Raw genomic sequence first — 16,760 nt, 5'->3', positions numbered from 1 at the left:
GCCATTCCCGTATGCATGTGATGGACCTGATTTTCCAGTGAGCAAAGTGAGAATGAAACAGAGAGACTGGGAGCTTTTATAGGTGGGGAGATGCAAAGCTCAGAGGGCAGGAAAGCCCAGCCTTCCTTTCCTCCTTGGTGTGACTGTATGGGAGCTCGCAGCCAAAGCCTTCAGAGTGGATCCTTGGGATCCTTCAGGCGGCCTGAGGAGGTGGGCAGTAACAGCCTGATGTCCCTCTGTCCCGGCAGAAAATCTGTCCTGCCAGAGAGCAGCGCAGCCCAGGAGCCCCAGCTAAAGGTGTCCTGTTGGGTTCTCCCTACCACCTCCTCAAAATGCTGTGTTTCGAAGCAATTCCTCCTGCCAGCATCTCCCTTTATAAAAAAACAGGCTCTAGTGCCATTTAACAACCCTCTCCCATTTCTTGACATTAGCCTAAACCACGCTGCCAAATTAAGTGAGCCACTGCCCAGAATAAATTATTTCTCATCTTTTTCTCCTCTCTCTCGAGCCCCTGCCACTGCCATCCCTCAAAGGGACCGAGTACAAATAATTCAGCCTCTGCCACTTGGGCTGGTTTTAATCAAAGGATTTGCCGGGCTTCTACCGTGTGGGACACCTCGTTAACAACTTTGCACCTTTAGGAGGGAAAAAAAATTTGCCATTCTTCTTGTCAGCATCGCTTCGCTTAGTGCCAGGACATGGTGTTGGCTCCGGGTGTCCAGTCTGGTGCCTCGTGCCCTCCCGGAACAAGATGTATTTTGGTGAGAAAAAACAACACAACAACAACAGGGCATGGCTGGGCTGAAAGGGCTTAGAGGGCTGCAGGAGCACATTTGTCAGAAAGGAGCTGCCCATCGGAGATCGGAGCCTAACGAAATTTGTCTTTGTGTGTGTGTGTCCGCTCCTCTTTTTTTGGGGGTCTTTGTGGAAAGCTGAGCTTATTAAAATTCAGGGAGAACCCCACACAAAGGACACTTCTTAGTGTCCAAAGGCACACTTATTACCACCGAGGTTTTGATTCAGATTGTACAGAGCATGCCAGTTTCAGGAGATTTTCGGTATTGTTTGGGGAGAAGAAAGCAAGCCTCACTGATCATTTTCTTTCCCCGTTTTAATCACAGCTGCCGAAGTAAGCAGGTGCTGCGATTCAGAGCCCTTGGAAAAGGGGGGGGAAGGGAAACATCATGGGGTAAAGCTCATCTGCATGACAGATTTTTACTATTTCGGCTCATTAAACTGCAGCCCAGCAGTGTTATGCTCCTGGTTTCCTCCATGACAATGGCAAGGAACCGCTGGGGACGCATCGCACAGGCATGCAGGCAGGAGGCAGAGCCTGCCTGGAGTGCAACAGGTTGGCATCCATCAGCCAATGGTCTTAACCAAGCATCTATTTTCCTGTGCCTGTCTCTAACAAACTGAGGAATAATATGAGAAAAAAAAAAAAAAAAAAACAATTAAAAAAAATTAAAAAAAAAAGAAAAAAAAAAAAGGATGTAACAGAAAGAAGGGCTGTAATAGGAGCGTGGAGTGTAAATCTGGTTTCTTCCATTCATTCTCTTATATTCGGGAGAGCAAACCCAGGGGTGGTTTGTATGTAGGACTGGGCAGATGAGCCTCTGCCAAGTCCTCTCTTTCAGGAGGGGACAGACTTGAAAATATAACACATCCTGTGACCCTCCTCTCAAAAAATAAAGCCCACATCCATGTTCTGTTTGGGAAAACTGCCCCAGGCCCTTGCTGACAAGTGTTTCTGGTCATGTCTGCAGCTTATCTGAGTGTTTGCTATATGCAGACGAGCCCTCAGGGGTGCTTACTCACAAAGAGCAGCAGTAGGAGTTTCTACTAACCAGATTTTGACACTGACAAGAGAGCTGGGTCCACCCAGCTGGCTTTTTTTTTTTTTTTTTTCTGCACTGCTTGCATGTTTCCACCTGCTAAGCTATGAAAGCTATGAGAATAACTCTTGTGTTTTCTTATGAGATTTTTCTTCTGGGAAATATGGGAACCAGTCCCATGTAGCCTCAACCGAGTGGAGAGCGTACAGAGGGTAAGCATTGAAGGCGCAAACAGGAGAGCTGATGGAAAAGCACCATGACCACAGCTGCTGTTGAATAATCCACGTTGACCAAATTACTAGTGGACAAGCAATGCCCAGATTAATTCAGGTTATTAAGTCAAATGAGGTGGGACTGTGTACCAGGAGAACATCACGTTTAGTTGAGTGGCTGTGCACAACCTGACGTCCACTGATCTCATAAATAAGTTATACTTATTTATATGTTTCATATGTTTTACTCACCAGGGAGGATTTGCATGTGTATCTACATAATTTCCAAACTGCAGCTTGGGGCTGCCAGAGCTCATAGAGTGCAGAGGTCCTTGCAGGAATCAGGATGAGGGTCACGTAATCCCAAGATTTCTTTTTGATCTCCATCAATGATATTATTTGTTCTTTTCTTGAAAGCTGTGAAAAGAGAGGGTAAAAATAAAACATGACAGGTAAATGGTATAAGAAGTATAAATATATTAATTATATATTATAATATTATTCTATTAATATTTATTTTAATATATTATTATAATATATTAATATTGCAATATAAAGGCTAGAAATGGTATAGGAGATTCTAAAAGGCTGGAAACATGTCATTGCATGCATATATTGACTTATATGTAAGACAGCAGTTCTTTTAGTCCCAGGAAAACAGAGAGAAGCCCTTCTGTGTGGCCACGTCCCCCTCCCCACAAAGCGTTTGACAGATTTAAGTGGCTGAGCTGACACAGCAGATCTCGAGGCTGTGGAGCCCGAGACTTTTCTATGAAATATTTGATGGCTGTGTAGAAACACAGTGAGTAATGGCAAAAAAATTCACGGGAAGTGTGCTACAGAGCATCACCAGCCTTGTTCTGCCCAGCCCCGGAGAAAATCACAGCGCCTGCTTGGCGGTACCACCCTCAGCAGACGAGCATTAAGACGTAATAAATTTGCAAACCATTTCCCCCTCTAGCCCCCTTATTTCTCCAGCCCAAACTCTGCCAGCCTCTTCTCTGGCTGCTGAAGAAGCCCGAATGAGGCAGGAGCTGGAAGGAGCGGACGAGACCTCCCTGCTCCCTTTGTGGTGACAACACAGGGAGGAGGGCACGAAGCCCCCAAGGGGCTTAAGGGGCTCAAGGTGAGGCCCCAGGTGGATGGAATTGCACAAACACCTATAAAGACGTGTTTCCTAGCACCTCGTATGCAGGGAACGTGCTGGAGCCACGGCAAAGCCTGAAAACATCTTAGAGGATACCCCTACCCCAAAGCACTTGAGAGATTGGGGGTTATGCTGAAGGGTCGTTAAAAAGTTGAGGTTTTTAAAGTGCTGTATGATGTGCATCGGGGTCATCTGCTTGTTGAAGGTCACCTTTTCCAACTGTTGTTCAGTACATGAACAATGCAGAGCCTTGTTGGCAGGATATCACAGGGCTCTGGATGAAGCTGTCAGGGTGGTAATGCTAAAGTTAGTCAATTTAATACGGATAGATGGGGAGGAATCTATACATGCATACATAAACCTATGGAACTCATTGCCACACCATAGCTGATTTTAAGATTTTTACCCATAGTCAATGAAAGGATGGGTATTTATGGCTGGAGCGCAATCATCCCAGCTAGAGTTTTCTCCGAGGGGTTTCACAAAGACATGGCACACAGTTCTTCGAGCTCACCATGCTTTGTGGGTTTGCTGATCACTGCTGTGGGGTGACACCACCTTCTCCTTGAAGCTGCCAGTCAGTGGCTGTAGGAATCCAGACCAAGTGGGCCATGGCTGCTTGGTGCCCTGACCTGATGCGCTTCTGGGTGGTTTTGAGGCCCCAAACCTGCTCCCAGCTCTCACCGCCCACGTTATCCAGCCCTGCAGCCCACCAGATGGTGCTCTCAGTATTAACTATCTGCTCCTTTCACTTCTGCAGAGAAACTCCAGCACAGGTGGGGTGTGGAGACATGCCGTGAAGCGCAACTGGTTTTTGTGTTTTCCTAGAGCACCTAGGTGACATGTCTTTGTCCCAGGCATAACATGGCCCAAAAACCTAAAACAGAGACACGTTTTCAAAGTTTATGAGGGAGATGGTGGGCTACAGGTGCTGAAATGCACCTTCAAGGCCAAACGCAACTTGTGGCCCTTTGGCTGCACCATCGCCTTGAGCCAAAGCACTGGGGATGGGGTGGGCAGAGCAAAGGTGGAGGTGTGCGTGTGTGTGTGTGTGTGCGTGTCCCAACACCCAGGACACTGTACCACATGCCAACGGACCCTCAGGCTCTTTGGAAACCCTCTGGTGGTTTGGAAACCCGCTGGAGGCCTCCATTCCTTGGAGGCCTTCTCCATGGGACTGGCTGCTGAGTTTTTCTGGAGTGATACCACAGGGCTGAAGGAGCTGGATGGGACACTGGGGGATATCAGTGTTTCTGCTTGGTGGAGTTATGGAGGTTTTCCTATTTGAGAGTAAATTTGTAACAGTGTGAGGATGTGCAGGGCCATCGAGAGAGCTCTACCACCGGAGGCGATTAGCTTGCACAGACATCCAACCAGTCATGAGTTTGGGGGCTGGAATAATAAACTGGGGTCCCTTTCAACCTTAGTTTCTCCCTGATTTTCAACAAGAGGAATGCTTACAGTTCCCGTGCCCTATATGATCTGGGATGGTCATAATTATACCAAGTCTGGAGAACTGGATTAATGTCATAGTGTTGATCCTGAGGCTGTTTCTTTGGCCCAACAGGATGGACAGGCAACTGCTTTCATTCCATGTTTCCAGTTTTGCAAAGCTCTCTTTAATTTATCCGTTGTAAAAGCTGGGGCAAAGGGGAACATTTAATGTGCAGCTAAATAAAAAACAGAAATTGTACCACACTGGCCGTCTTCCTAAAAAATAAGTGCGCTTACTGCAGTCAACCATGGGACATCAGCAGCAAAATAAAACCTCAAGCACAGAAGCCACTAGGCAAACTGGCAGCTAACTCCGTGGCTTTTGTTTTTCTTTTACCAGTAATGTATTTTTATCATGGAGAAGCAGGAAAAGGGAGAGCATTAAAGGCTGCCTGCGCTGATACGCGGGAGCACTCCAGCCATTTACGCCCGTAATGAGTTCTGCTGCCTCTGAGCAGAGCACAGGTAATAGCAGGTCATAAAGAGGGTTTACCACCCGAATTGCCAGTCTCTGAAGGTTACTAAAAGCCCATTCAAATGAGCACGGTCAAATCAGCCTGGCTGGTTTGCAATCACCTCTTTCTTAATGGTTTAGTGGAAACCTCAGTTTTTCCAGTCATTGGAAGGGAGTGGAACAAATGGAGCAAGCCCAGTGTGTACAGCTGGTGTAAGCAGGAGGGGAGCCTGGCCAAAATCTCTTGAATTTGTCTGAAATCTAATGCTGCCGTTTGTTTGCTTTGTCTGGAGCCATCCCATCAGCTCATTGACTGGCTGTAAAAGATCCCTGCTTTATAAAAACAGCATATAAAGCACATCCACATTGGGCAGGGCCAATCCAGCCTTGGGGTTGGAAAACCCTGGGGGCTTTCCCTGGTGGAAAGCCACCACCGTGACCCTGCTCCTGTCCACCTCCTGAAGTCACCCCACGGAAATGGCAAGGCTGTGAGAAGCCTTTGGGGACAAGCAGACACCTCTCCCTTGCCCCCTGCTGCAGTGCATTGCCCAGGAGAGCCACGGGCTCACTACCCTTAAATGATTCAATGATTATCTCTGGTGAAAAACAAACCTCTCCCTTTTTTCTTTAAGGACATGTCAGGAAGCTTGCTTACAGCAGTGGTGCTGGCGATGTGCTCTATAGACTTTATTAAAAAGAAATTTCAATTATTATAATATTATATATATATATGTTATTATTTTCCACCTGAAAAAGCCCTGAGAAGATGGGCAATGCTCTATAAAAATAATAAATAAATAATAATATATTTTTAAAAGGCTCCAACCCTTCTGTTGTTGTGGTTTTGGTGCTGTGTTTCACAGTGGGACATGTAGAGCATCACTTCCCAGCCCAACCTCCCCTGCCCCAAGCTGGCAGCCCTGTCCTCAGCAGAAGCATCTTCTTCAATCTCATCACCAAAAAAAGCACCAAAAATGTGCTTTTTCTGTCTGACCTGAGCCAGGATTTCTCCTTTTTGGCTCTCGGCTTCCATTCACCCTGACCTTGAGCCGTCCAGAGAGCACATCTCTGTTTTGCTTTAAAATCTGGCCCCAGGAATGGAGTGGCTAAGCGCCAGGGACGCAGTCACTCAGGTGTGATGTGTACAAAGCTCCTTGAAGAGAAGCTAATAATTTTAAGAAAGAAAAAGTCGGCTTGGGGTGGCCTATCTTCAGTCTGGCACATTACTAGGGACATTTGATGGTGCCTGGGGACTTGGACCACCTCTGCAGCATCCCCTTGTGCTCTTGGTGTAGGGTATGCTCTTCTGTATATTTTATGCAAGAACCGTTTCACCTTTTGGAGAGTGAAAATCCATCTTGTGCACATGCTTTTTCATTTACAGCCAAAAAGAAAGAGTCAAAAAGAGCTGCATTTCTATTGTTCATCTCGCCCTTTGATTTCTCTCCATTTTCCTTGCCTTTGTGTGTGTGGGAATGTGCATTTTGTGGGAACGCATAATGTGTTTTAATGTTTTCTGCAGTTGTTTAGTGGGTCCCTCTCTGAAACCTTATGGACCACCATGGGCTGAGAAACCGGGGTGGAAGATCCAGAGAGACAGTCTCGTGCAAATCCAGTGTCATCTCTTTGAAGTCCTTGGGGCTTCCATGGCAGCCAGAAGTAATTAGTAAGAGAAAGGGATTGTGAGAGCTGTGCTGGCTCGCAGTCAGCAGTTCCCGCTGACTTTGAATAAAACAGAGCCGAGCCAATACCGAGCACTGTTGGAATTACGACACCAAATGCCCAACCTATTTATCCAACGGCTACGGGTCTCAGGGACAGCTCTCTGCAGCAGGACTTGTGCTGTAGATCAAAATTAAAGACTCTTATCTATGTCTTAATTAGGTGCATAGCCCACTGTCCTGTGCCTTTCTGGGAGCTGGGGCTGCCACGTTCCCAAAGGAGTGGTCAGATCCATATTTCTTCTGCCATTTTCTTTGTCTCCACTCTTCAGTTCCTCTTCCTCCTCCATTAGTTGTTGGCAAAGTTTCTGTTTACCATGCCAAAAAATGGCATGCCAGTTTTCTGTTAACCATGCCAAATGACGGCATCACTGAGGTCAGAAGGTTTTGGTCAGAAGGGACCTGGGGAGGTCTTCAGCCCAACCTCTTGCTCCAAGCATGGCCAGCCTCAAAGCATGATCCCAAGTTTGGCATGTAGAAGGCAAAGAGGTGCACAGATGTGATGGATGTGACAGCAAATTTTGTTTAGGGCAGACTGCTGAAGTTCCCAGAACAGCTTTCCAACACTAAATTCCAATTCAGCCAAAATCATTTGATTTGTGGAAGAATTTTGATTTTGACAGAGTTGGACAGCAAAACCTCAGTTTGAAACCCAAAGCTTCATCCCAGATTTTTCATGTTGGTTAGACTAGCCTTGCCTTTCATTCTGACACCCATGTTTAATATAACTTTTTACGGTGTTTAGACTATAACGTGAAACAGTCCATTTCAATCAGGTCGCTTCCATGTTTCCGACTCCAAATTTCAGCAGAACTTCCACTCAGTGAAAAATTTGTCATTTCTTCCTGATCTGGGACAAAAGCAAATAGCGAAATGACAGAAAGTTTCATTCCATGCGGTGGGAATTTGTCTTTCTGGATGGCTTTCACTGTTGTCAAGAAGAAGGGTGGCTGGCTGAGGCAGCTCATGAAAGCTTTGAAAGTTAATCCAAAGTCTCTAAGCTGGCAACGCATCCCCCAGTCCTTGCATCAACTGCCAATATCATGCGGATGGGATTTTTCAGGGTCCCCTCAAAGAATTGAATATATGGCTCCCAAGACGCCTGAGGCCTCCAGTTCTGCTGGGCTCCTTTTGAAGAGTCCTAGCCTTTATTTTGTTCTGCTTTAGATAACCAGAGTGGGCCCCTCGCTCATGGGAAGCACTGTTAATGTGTCACCTCCCACCAAGAGGAGCTAAGAGTGGGGGAAAAAAGGCGCACGAAGATATTAAAACAAGGAACTGGAATGTCTACAAACCATTTGGAGAGTTCATTCTGAATTCACATATCCCCATTTACTATTGAAAATGGCTATTTAGCTATTTATGGCATTGTAAGCAATCACTCTTGGTTTCCACTTAGCCTCAGATGGAAGGTTGGCCCATATGTCTCATGCTGTACTTAAGCAGGAGGGGGAAAAAAGAGGGAGCATAGAAATGAACAAATCTTTTTGGATGGCCACATCTGGTCCCCATGTGTAAGCCCAGCTTGGGGGAAAGCCTGCTGACAGAGAAAAGTTGCATGCTGCGGTTCCAGACAAGCTTCCTCATATATATAATATTTATACATACACATTTTTTATGTGTGTGTATATATGCCCACAGATAGATATTGAGTTGGACAGATCTGTCATTTTTTTTTCTGTTCTGAAGTGTGCAGAGCCCGCCAGATGCAGACCACTGGGCAGCCCCAATTCCTTGTGGAAAATTATGCTATTCCTTATGCTTTCAGACACAAGAGGCTGGGGAGTGGGGCACAGAGAGGAGATCTGAACACCCTCGGGTTTGCAGTAAGGGTGCAGGATAGAAAGCAGAGGGACTGATGTGAAGCTTTGCACGTGTTTGATAGGTTTAAATGAACTTCTGTGCAGTTCTTCAGGTGCTGAAGGTCACTTCTTCAGTGGTTTCATACATAACAACACGTCTCAAGCTCGTCCTTTCTCACCCACATCTCTCCCAAGGGCACGGCACCTCCTTCTTGGACTCAAGGCCTCCAATTCACATATAATTTTCCCCTCCATATGTTTTCTACCTGTTACAGTTTTTCAGCCATCTCTCCCTTAATAGATGGGGAAACCCAGGCCACCAGTCCATTTTTAAGGCCACTTCATCTTGCCACCCCTTTTCTTAAGACTAGAAGCCTCTCCTTGTGGCAGAGCTGGTGTCCTCTTTCCTTAGCACCCCAGGACCCTGATATCTACTGTGACAGAACAAATAGAGCTGTCGGGATGTTATGGCTAATCAGTGGGACATCTTTAACCTATTATTGATTTGGACAGCAAGCAAAGCAAACAGAAAAAAAACCAACTCAGGTCCTTGCTCCAAACAGCCGTCTCCCAAGGGCCCAAGTGTCCAATAAGATATAAGGAGGGAGCGAGTTACGAATGCATGAGCACGGCCGATGACCTGGTGTTTTGCTGAGTTGGAGCCTACAGACTCCTAATGTTAAATCTATGTTGGAGGAGAGATTGCTGCTGGGTCTGAAGAATACTCTAGGAGAATGAAATGGGCACTTGAAGGAGTATTTTCACTTGGCTAGATCCTAGATTTGCACTTTGCAAGGCCAAAAGGGAGACACATGTTTCTGAACACTGGAATTTATGTGGCAGTCCAGGGGGGAGCAGGATAAGGCACTCATTTCCCTTCTTGCTTTCATGTTGGAGTTGGGGGTCTGGTGTCCCTGCACTTTTCTGAACCCCCTGTCCTAGTGAGACCCTCTGCATGGCCTCATCCAGTGACCCCTGCAGCAGGGAGAATTAATCTTCCCTACCACACAAATGCATGCAGAGAAACCCAATAAGCAGCCCCTGTACTAACAGTTACGTTTGGAAGAGCACATCAAGCACCGAGCCAAGTGATCTCAAGTGATGGAGCAGCCTCCAGCCCCCAGGGCAGCTGACTCAGGAGCTGCTTACGCTCATGCTATAAAGCAGGTTTCATCTCAGCCCCCATTCTCAATGTGCCGTGGCTTGGGGAGGCTCTCAGCCAGATGTCATGGACCCCCAGCCCAGCACTAGGGGATAGCAAAAATATTAGCGTCCCCCCAGTCTCCCATTTTCCATACCCAAAATGGGATGGATGGAAGGACGTGCCAGCTCCTTGCAAACCCAGGGGACGAATTGGTGCTGCCCAAGAACCTCACGTGGGAGAAAGGATGGGCAGAGGGTAGAAGGGGGTGGTGGAGACACAGAGTTTTTCGTGAGCCTTCATGTCCTGGCCTGCCTGCAGAGCCTTTTCTCCAAACTCGGCAGCACTTTCATACTCCTTAGCCAGTCTGCTGCGGAAACTGGGTCAGGGATTCGCATCAGTGAGGCTTATCCATCATCTGCTTTCTGGAGAAAACTGCTCACAGTACCTCTTTGTGCCGTATCAGAGGGCCCGGGACTGATAACTGCCCTGATTTTCTCTGTTGGAAGAAGGTTTTCACATTTTCCTGTGAAAAGCTGCCACTTTTAGACCCCAGTTTAAACTAGAAAGCTGAGGTCCCGTGTCTGGAAAACATAGCCCTTTTTTTTTCTTCTTTTTTAAAGGCTCTGAAGACAATCCCACAATATGGCAAACATAAATACATCACTGAGTTTTTAGTATTGGCAAAACGAGGAAAAAATTCAAAATGTGTCCAAAGACTTTGTTTCCCCCTGCGAACACCAGAATGGTTTTCGATGTTTTGTGGGTGTTTTACAAGTCAAATCACTCTATTATGAAATGCCATATTTCTGCAGCATCCACCAATACTGAACATTCTGTTTAAATAAGCCTGTTTGTACTTATACATGAGTAACATACATTAATTGTTGCTGGCTTTTTCCAGGGATGGGAGTGTGGTTCCACAAGGGCATTAAAATAAACATTTCTTCAGTGTTTGCTCTTTTTCGTACAACAACAGCACGAAACTGACCAAAACCCATGTTGTTAGTTGTAAGTATTACATTTTCTTTTCTTTAGATCCCGCCACGACTCAGGGGGGAATTTCTGAGGCTAGAAATGATAATGAGAAGCAGGGTTTGAATAAGGGGTGCTGGAGGGGTGTTTGCAGTAGGCTGTGGGCCCTCTGCTTGCGAGTGTGGGGCTTCTTTGCCAAGTCTATAGGAGACGGGCTTTGTTCACGTGCGGGTTGCTTTGACTTTCCAAAGAACACGTGCAACGTTTTCTGCTTTCCCCTAGCAGTGAGTTTGACTTAGCTGAAAGCAGAAGCAATTGGATTATGCAGACCAAACCTAGGAGCTGATATGCCAGGATTCCCCCCTGCTCTATGCTATGCACAATCCTTCAAAGGAGCAGCCTGGAAGATAGAGAAAATCCTGGGGGTCATCCAAAGTAAAAGTCATTTTCCTATCATAAGCGGCCTGAAACTAGAGCTACAAATCCAATCTTCTTAAAATGAACTGTGGTTTGGATGAGATGCCCTGAAACTGGATCAGTTGACTCCTGTTTTAATGTGGGAACCCGGATCAGATGAGTTTCATAATACCACTTCAGATGTGGCTGAGAACTTAAGCAAGCAACAGATCTTCCAACGTTTTTCTGCTGCAGTCCTGGTCTGAGCCAAGAGCACAAGTACCACTAGCAAAAGCTGTCATCGTCCAGTCTAAGACCATTTTTCAACAATGTTACGAGGCTGAGCCCAAATCCTTTCTGAAACCTAATTTCCGACCAAACTAGACCACAGCAGCTCTCTATAGATGTCTCGAGGCCAAAGTTTTGCATCCTTTTGGAAGGATGGCCCAGAGAATAGCAGTTTTGGGGGTAAGCATTTCCTTCTTTTGTTTGGCTCTCCTTCCAGTAACTGCTGTTGATGTTTCAGCCCGTTTTGCAAGCTGTAATCCCTTTTCCCTTTGCAAACTGAGCAAGTTTTAATTACTCCCATAATTTTGCCTTTAAGGGAAGAGCCAGCCATATTAATCGGATAATAAGAGCAATTGCTCTGAGCATCATACTCCCAAACATACAAGCCAGGGTATGATGTGAAAAATAAAAAACTACTTGGATTATATCAATGTGCAGTCAAACAAAGGAAAAATTGCACCAGCGCTTTCTCTCCCTAGCTAGTCTCCAGGGCTGGGTCTTATATACCCTTATGTATGTCTGCATATAACCCCATATAACCCCATTATTTCTCTTTCCTCCATTCCCATCCCTCTTTCTGGAACAAGAACCTTTGTAAAATAGTACTTCTTCCTATTTTGGAGGGACATCAATAAGGCACACAGAGCTATCGTGCATTCAAATAAAGCTTGGAAATCATTTCCTTACAGGAAGGAGCTATCCCAGTTTGTCTTCTTTCCCTTTTGATTATTCTGCTCAGATTAGAGGTAGTCAGGAAATTACATTGGCTTCAGAAAAAATAAAGTAAAAAGAAAGAGAAAAATATCAGGGAAAAGGAACTTTTTTCATTTCCTGCCAAAAACAATCACACAACTTTTTTGAGGTTTCAGAGGCTCAGTTACATTTCTTTCTTCCTTTTTCCCTTTTTTAAAAAAATATTTATTTTTAAAGTTTTGCCATAACAAATACCACTTGGCAAATGCTTCTTGTTTTTAAATGAAACAAGGGTCATTATAAAAATGTGCATCCATCTTCTCCCAACACATTTTTTTTAATACTGAAGATGGAAGGATACTGATGGTTGAGCCATTCAAATCCAACATTTGCCGCAAAGAGTAGGTACCAAGCATGTTGAGAAGACAAAACTTGGCCCCATAAATTTATGACTGGGGGAAAGAATTTTTGGTTTTATAGCACGAGATTTTCCCTGGTGTTTGCTGGTGAACAACTGACCTAGTGAAGAGAACATTTGTCCACAGACAGACCTGTCATCTCACTTCTGCTCCTGACAAAACTAGGTCAAAACTTTCCAAAGGTGAGATGAAACACAGCCGAGTTAGTTACTTCCAGAACTCGATTAAACACAGTGTTGGAACAATGGGCCCAGGTGGTTAAAATACTTCCATCAAAATGATTTATGCTTAGCTTCTGTAAGAGGATATTATATGACAGGCTATACCACGCTTAGTTTAACTCCACCTGAATGGTCTTAGCAGTGCCAATTTTCTGCAGTTTATAGATAGAAAAATAGACATAGATGTAGATTAAGATTAGATATAGATATAGACACAGATATAGATGATATAGATATAGATAGATGACAGATGGTATAGGTATAGGTATAGGTATAGGTATAGGTATAGGTATAGGTATAGGTATAGGTATAGGTATAGGTATAGGTATAGGTATAGATATAGACACCCAATTTGGCACAATACAGCTCAGCATGGCACTGTGGCCCCTCTGCCCTGTCTCCCCGTTCCATTCCCACAGCTGTGCTCTGCTCCCAGACCTGCTGCCCCAACCCACTACTCAAAAAACTGCTTTCGAGAAGCTCCTGTTCATTTGTTTTAAATATCCCTCCCCAGGGAGCCCTCATTAGGCAGATGCCATGATACAAATCTTAGAGCAACAAGCAGCAAAGCCTTCATTTGGGACAAGGTGGAGAAACCCATCTCTCGTCCCCAATCCAGCAAGCAGCTTCAGCAGATGAGAGGCACAAGTTTATTTTCTTTTCTTATTGGAGAAGATCAAAACACAGCTGAGAGTGCAGCAGAGGGTCCCCAGAGTCAGTAGGGGAATAAGCAGGGATCGAGGCAGCATCATTAGCAGGGCAAAGCACACATGCCAGCTCCTGCACCCCAAGGGGGGAGACCCAGCAGGAGCAGCTGGAGCATGGGCATGTACTTGCAAAACAGGTTTATTTCCCACCTTACACGTTTTATTTCATATTTCCCCCTCCCTTCGAGTAGCACAGGCTTTCAGTAAAATGTACGAGCTGGTCAGTAGGAGTGGTTGCCTGACCTCTGCTCACCATTTCATAAACCCCATCAGGGCACCTCTTACTCTGCTCCTCACTAAATGAAACAGCCTAAATCTGCTTAACCCAGTCCTCCCCCACCTGCAGAAACCTTTCCAAGCTCTTCATCCTTCCTGGATCTGGGACGTTTTTCACCTTTTTTATTATTTTTTCCCTCTCACACTGTTCCAGCCAGGCCCACACAAGCTCCCCAAACCTCCCTGCTCGCTTTCGTGCTTAGCAAGGTGCTGAATGACTAAGAAATGTTTATGCTATGCCGGCCAGGCAAAATGTATTGGCAGGAGAGAGGTTGTTAAATTCTTCATCTCAACACAAGTGAGACATCAGGGAGGAAAGGCCTTGAGCTCAGCTCCTAGCCGCTCTCCTCCTGGGACAGAGCAAGACACCCAGTGCTAGGGCTGGGCTGTGGATCTGGTGTTAACTTGCCATATTTCTGCTTAAAAACTGTAGGCCAGTCATTTCTCTCACTAGAGGAAGCAGTGAAAGAGTTAACGTTGCCTCTGGGATTGTCATTTTTTGGGTGTAGAGTTAAAGGTTGACCAAAAATCCCTGTTTCCCCCACTGCTGGGACATCTTAACTGTGCCCATCACAGCTGAGATGGAAGTGGAAGGCATCAAATCCCCTTTCCCCCTCCTCTTTTTCAATTTCTGGTGGGGAGATGGAAAATTATATGGAAGAAAAAGAAGGAAAAAAAATGCTATAAATAGCAAGGCAACATCCCCAGCAGGACGGGCTGGTGCTGCCAGTGGTGCTGGGCCAGGCTGGAGAGAGCTGCCACATCCCCCCCAGGAGCCACCGAACACCTGGGGTGATTTTTCCTACCTGCCACTAATACATCTCCCAGTGCGTGGGGACTTCTATGGCCATAATATTTCACACAGATGGAGATTTTATTTTTTTTCCCTTCTTTTTCAATTACATGTTTCATTAGCCCGTCTTCTCCTCCTGGTTTGCTGCTAACTAGTTGAGGTTTTTCAGACTGAAGAAAAGAAGACGGAAATCGAGCAGTGATCTATTACCATTTACAGCTGCCACGGGATGCTGCAAAACTGAATCAGTTGTTGGTAAAATGCTTTCGGGGGGGGGGGGGGGCGGGGGAAGAAAGAAAAAAAGGCAGGGCAGGGCAAGGCAGGGCAGGGCAGAGCAGAGAAGTTGGAAAAAATAGCAGTCCCTTTCTGAAGATAATTTCCAGCCTCAATTATCCTTTAAAGAAGGAGATGGGGGGCTTTCAACGAGACGTGGGGCTGGTGGCACCTCTCCTTGGTCAGAGGTGGGTTCAGAAAGTGAGGGCTCAGCTCTGCCCATGGCAGGTGGGTTTGCTCAGCACTCGTGTTTGCCAAAGCCCTCCAAATTTTGGTTGGAAGAGCTTGCTTCTGTAAAGCAGGCTGGAGGGAGCGATGCCCATAGTGGTGTTCCCCAGTGGAGTGTAAATACCTTCATATCCAGCCCTAAATCCCTGGGTCATCACACTGGCTTCTCAGATGGGGGCTTTGAGGTCAAAACCATCACGTCCACTTCTGACAAGACCAGCCCAATAAGATTGTTGACCCAAGGCCCTCCTGACAGGACTGACAGCCCCACATCTCACTTTCTCGGGAAGAAAGACCACGGGTCGGCAAATGTGGGCCTCTGAACAAGACATCCCCTTCCAGTTCACCTCCGTTGAGCCGTGTGAGGACACACGGGGAGGCTTCAGTTCCCTCATTGCTGCCGTAGCAGCTTCAGAGGAATTTGGCTGGCCCCACACTCACATGTTCCTCCCCGAAAATACCTCTCCTCCCCCCAGGACAGCCCACGTTAATTACATGCAACATCTTAAGGACCACCCAGCTTGCACTGCAGAGCATTCGGCGATGGATAAAACTAACAATTGCATCGAGAGAGGCCAAGTTCCATGCCAAAAAGATTAGTAGTGGGAAAATTCCTTCTTTAGGGAGCTTTGCAGCCAAGGCCCGGCCCTTAGGGTTCATGACCAGCAGCATGCCCCACGTGCGTTTAACAGCTATTGGTAAAACCTGGGAAGAAGCGTGAGTCTGGTGACTTCCACTAAATCTTCTCTTTGTCTTCATTCATAAAAGGGAATGTGCTCGGGTCAGTCATCCCAGCAGGACCATAAGCACCCAGCACTGAGTTTCATTTATCAACAATGTTGTAGGGGGAGCTGGTGATGGGATGGGAAGGCTGTGCCCAGTGGAGAGTCAGCTTTCTCTCCCATCCACAAGCTGTTAAAAAATCCAAACCAAACCAAAAACCAAACAAACATAAAAAAAGTGAGGATGTTAGAGAAGGAAGAATCACCTCATTTGTTAGCCAAATAGATTTCCACTGCACATTTCTAAGGGCAGGGATCATAGATGGCCAAGCCAATGCGCCAGTGAAGACACCACTGTGTGATGAAGAGCCATGAAATGAGCAGGAGCCAAACTACCAATTCCAGAGAAAAATATTCCTCGGGGGTGAAAGATGAGCACTGGCCCCCCTCGGGCTGACTTTAGAATTGCAGAAAAGCAAGGATGAAAAAATAGGGCCTGAGATGTTGGCTAGACACAAGCAACTTAACCTGTCACTGTGCAGACAACAAGACCCTGCTGTAGTACCTAGAAAGTCTATCGTGATCATGCCCATCACCTGCAAAGGTAAATTAGAGATCTGTGCTAGTCTGGGACATTTGGAAATCTTTTAAAAATATTTTTCTCCCCTGGGTATCTCAAAGTCAAGGACTGTTGAGTGCAGTCTCTTTTGCGAAGATGTATCTGAGACAGTTGTGCTACTCTGCGTACCTTTAACAATCCCATTAGTACAGAAGTGACAAATGTGAATTTGTGCAACCAGCAAGAATTAACAGTGCATGAATCAGCTTGGTTACAGAAACAGTAAGTCAATAAAGCCCAAAAAGCTTGATTAACATCTTTTCCAGCCAGAATAGCCCCATTCATAAGCACTGAGTTGTCTCATCCAGGCATGCCAGGGGAATCACAAGCATGAAATGAAACAT

Source organism: Anser anser, assembly GCF_964211835.1.
Source record: "Anser anser genome assembly, chromosome: 6".
Taxonomy (NCBI): domain Eukaryota; kingdom Metazoa; phylum Chordata; class Aves; order Anseriformes; family Anatidae; genus Anser; species Anser anser.
The sequence above is the reverse complement of the archived record's forward strand: the minus strand, read 5'-3'. Positions refer to the sequence as shown.